The following is a 4,485-nucleotide window of genomic DNA, read 5'->3' as shown; positions in this document are numbered from 1 at the left end:
CGAGGTGGTACTAAACTTCCACCACTTCCCTTGTCATGACACCTACATGGGCCCTTAGAGATTTTTCTAAAATTGTTGGATGGGCCTAAAGCCCATCCCAATATTTCAACAATCCCCCACTAGATCTTAAATGCCCATTATGTTGTACTCTGTTCCAAACACTGTTTTGATATATCAGTATTTTCAGTGAAGACCTGTTAAGGTTGAACATCCACCTAGAGCAAGTAGCTAAACTCCTTCACAACTGAACAATGTAGAGTGTAGCTACTTGCTCTGGGTGGAGCTGTTCCTATTACTGTCGTACATGTATGTATCACTACAGCATAGCAGTGCACTATTCAGCTACTTGAGAAAATTGGTGAAGAGGCAGTTACAGAACTTATTTACAGTACATTAATAAACCATTAGGCACAAGCAGATTACTTGGCACGATGATTTGCTTGCTTGCTTAAAATCAGAGGAAGAACTGAATTCGCCTGTTCAGTTGATTTCTACTGGATCTTTTAGTATGAAACTTAATAGGAACAGTCTTACATAGGAGCACCTGCTGCAGCCACAGCCGAGGATCAAACCCAGGTTGTACCACGGCGCACTCCCATCAGCAAACACTACACAATACCTCTACTGCATAATCTTCCATAGAATCACCAGAGAAACCAGAGTGTGTTGTACAATGGATAACATTAGACTGACAATAATTTGTACCGAGGATAACTAGTTGGCTTTGGCATTATTAACTTGTACCAAGGATGACTAGGAAAGAAATTGGTAGCACATTCCGCTAGCTGACAATAATGAAAATCATACAGACACAGATTGACCATCTGTGTTTGACTAAGCTTATAGAATTACAAAATTAGCATCAGTGGATTCATCATGAATTTATTTATAATTTAATATTTTATATGTCGATGGTTTATTTTGTAAACTTGGTTAAACATAGATATGCTTGACTTTTTAAGAAACCTAATATGCACTCCTGTATGCACTACATTGTGGTAGAGAGGGATCATACATATACATTGTAAGAGCACAACTAAGTGGGCTCAAAGTGAGACGCGGCCCAGCTCCAACTAGGGCACAGTTTGTTTGTGTTTTTGCTTGTACTTTTGCAGCTTTTTCACTTTGGCAAAAAGCCACAAAAGCTCCTAAATAGGGCCTTTTTGCTTTAGCTTTTGGCTTATGAATAGCGCCTAAGTCAAAAGAGAGCCTTACTTGGGCTTAAATCGCGCGTAGCATGCCAACTAAGTTGGCTCAAAGCGAGATGTGGCCCAACTCCGTAACCGTTTCCGTTTTTCTTTTCGACTACCCACTTTTTTCATCCATCTCGGAGCGGCCGTGCCTCCGGTCGCTGGCCTTCTCCAATGGCTTGCTGCAGCACGGCAAGTCAGCCCCGAGATGCGGCTGGAGGCGACGAACATGTACCTGACGCTGCAGATGACGAGGTCGGTCAGTGTCTTGATCCGCATTCAAAACTTCCACTTAGCTTGTCGAATTATTCAGTGTGACTACTCCAGTTCCATCGTCGAACGAACTAACGTGTCATGAACTCATGATATTATCTGTCCTTTCTTTTGTGGTTGCATGATAATCTGTCGAACTATTTTGGGTTGCAACTGTATCAGACTGCTATTATGTTTTACTTGGCTCGTTTTATCTCCAAGGAGAACATTAACCATTGGGCTTTATTTTCTTGTATGAACGTGTGATATAAATTATGGACTGCCTGAATGCATCACCTTAATGCAGAGATCGGGAATTCAATACAATTTATTCCCTTTCAAAAACAAAGGACTAAGAAAAATATAGTTCTTGGTTAATAGAGCTCTAGTACCTACTTCCTACCCAAGGATCAAATTCATAATGAATGGATTCTTAGAACTTATCAACCGGTGGACCACAACTTCATAGTAATGCCTACCACTCAAGACTTCTATAAGAGCAAAGTTTCACTAAGCAAAAGATGAAAAATCTTGTGACATTTTGCTTCTCTTGCTTAGAATTATCTAGTGCCATTTTGTGAATGAGTTGTTGAATTTGTACACATCATACTTTTTGATTTGATAGATATATAAGCATAGGAGGCACCAGGAATTAACAATAGATTACCATAATTATAACTTGTACAATTTCCCATTCTTTATCGTGGCACCTCTCCCCCCTACTCTGTGCCTGGGCTATTCCTTGTCCTCTGCTTCAGCTTTGTTATGCATTCATGTTTTGTAAAAAAACAATCTCAGTTTTACATACTGGGGGCAGTGTAGTAGTCCCATGTTAGCTATTCAGCCCATGTCAGCAATCTCTATTCCATAACATGATGCTAAATTGTATGTTTTCCACCCTTTTTCAAGATTTAAGCAAAAAACGCTAAATGTAGCTTCGCTATAGCTCCTCTATGGCATTTCCTAGCTTCTGGCCAAGCCGCCGCTAAATGGCATAAATAGCATAGCCTGCTAATTTAAACTTTGGTTACTTCATGTCTGGTGGATTTGTGAGATGCCCCTACTTTCTGCTATGATGCTTTGGGAGCAGCAACCAAGCCGGGTTAGATAATTTCCATAATGGCTTAGAATAGTTTCCATGTGAATTTAACTTTTCTGAATCACTTCAACGTAAAGCTGAGGAGATGTTTACAAGCTAAAAACAGATCACCTCTTTTTGTCAATGCGAGTTTAAGTTTCCCTGTTCTTGTGAAGGGTATATTCGTAACAAAGCTTTGTCACCCATACAAGAATTTGTGCCGGCAACCCCTGGGCATATTAGGCATTAAGAATCAATTAATCAGTGTGTGTGTGAACTAGATTAAGTATGCTTCTTGAATAATGTCTGAGGGTCATAGTAGTATTTACTCCCACCGTCCCATAATATATGAGCGTTTTTGACACTACACTAGTGTCAAAAATGCTCTTATATTATGGGACGGAAGGAGTATATTATTGAAGCAACATCTTACTACGAAACCTAGGTATCATTTTCTGCATCCTTCATGCAGGTTCCAGGTCTGCAAACAGACTCTCCAGGTGAATGCATATACCCCAAGAATCCCAGCCTTAGGCCTACTTGAGTTCGTGGCTGGCGTTTTGCTATTCTTGGTTCCATTCAATGTTAGGAATAGTTCATTAGGGAGATTGTGTACAGTTAGTTAATTAATGCCCTAGATCTGCCACATTTATTAAAACATGTATAAATTGATTTAGCAGTTTGCACATTGGTTTATAAACCCTAGATCTGTTAGGCCGATGCTCATTAATTAGAAGGATCACGTCACGCGCGAATGATCCATATAAGTGGCTCAACCCGGCCTTTAGATAGATATCAAATACAAGAAAGCATGTGGTAATTAGTCACCGTCAAAAGTCTACTAGTAGGAGGAGCGGCGATACGCGGCGGGACGAGCGGCGACACGAGCGGCGAGGCGGATGTGAGATGGCAGGTCTCCTTCGCCGCCAATCTCGCGACGCGTACGCTCACTCTCCACGACGGTGAGATCCTCCTGCGTCGAGATGCTCTCCGCTTGGTGCTCAAGGATGCGCGGGGCGTCACGGTGGATGCACGATATCTACGCACGGCGGAGGCGATCGACATCGGTGACGTCGTAGCTTTCCCGTGCCACTTCGCGAGGGTGCGCGATCGGCTGCTGGCGACGGATCGAGTGGTGAGAACCACCGCGGTTCACGGGGCGGTTTGGAGCGGAAAAAACCAGGCGGAGGGGCCGGTTCGGTTCGGGACGAACCCAAGGTCTCACAACCCTCCGCCAATGGCGGATGTGCGACACGTGGGAGGAAATCCAACCCTCCAGACCTCTTCCCAGCCACACACCGGAGGTATAAATCCCATGCCCCGACCAGTGCTTGACCTAGAGTCCTCCTTCTCCTACTTCTGGGCGGCGGAGAGAAACCCTAGATCTAGGCCAGCAGAGTCATTTGGGTGGTGGAAAGGCAAGGTGGGGGGAGACGCGAGATCCTTCGCTACGGTGGCCGCCTCCTCTCCTATGGCGACCGAGGGGGGACGCGGGCACTATGGAGATCGGCGAGAGGTGGCCGGTGCAGGACGAGCAGGAAGGGGGATGGGCCGAGCTCCTGGGCGCGGCAATGGCCGAGGGGGAGAGTGCAACAACTTCTCTTGGAGACGCGACGACGACGGGGGCCACACCAACTCCAACTCCAACTCGTCCAAGGCCGCGTCGGCGTCAGACGACACATCCAGATGGGAGGAGGCGGCGGGGAAATGCCGCGAGGTCCACGACGGCGGGATCTGGGTGCAGAAAGCGCAGATGTCGTCGGGCTCGGCCGGTGCCGGGGTGCAGGCACAGTCGGGCTCGGGCGGCGCCAATGCAGAGCAGCGCACTCATCCACCACAGCAGCGGCCTCATGGAAAACAAAATCAGGTGCACCCTACCAAGAATCTTGACCTATGTCCAATCTGCAAGTCTCCTGAACATTCCCCTGCACGCTGCCCTCAAGCTTTCTGTGAGCGTTGCAATAA

This window comes from Triticum aestivum, chromosome 7A, assembly GCF_018294505.1.
Source record: "Triticum aestivum cultivar Chinese Spring chromosome 7A, IWGSC CS RefSeq v2.1, whole genome shotgun sequence".
In the NCBI taxonomy this organism is placed as follows: Eukaryota; Viridiplantae; Streptophyta; class Magnoliopsida; order Poales; family Poaceae; genus Triticum; species Triticum aestivum.
The sequence above is the reverse complement of the archived record's forward strand: the minus strand, read 5'-3'. Positions refer to the sequence as shown.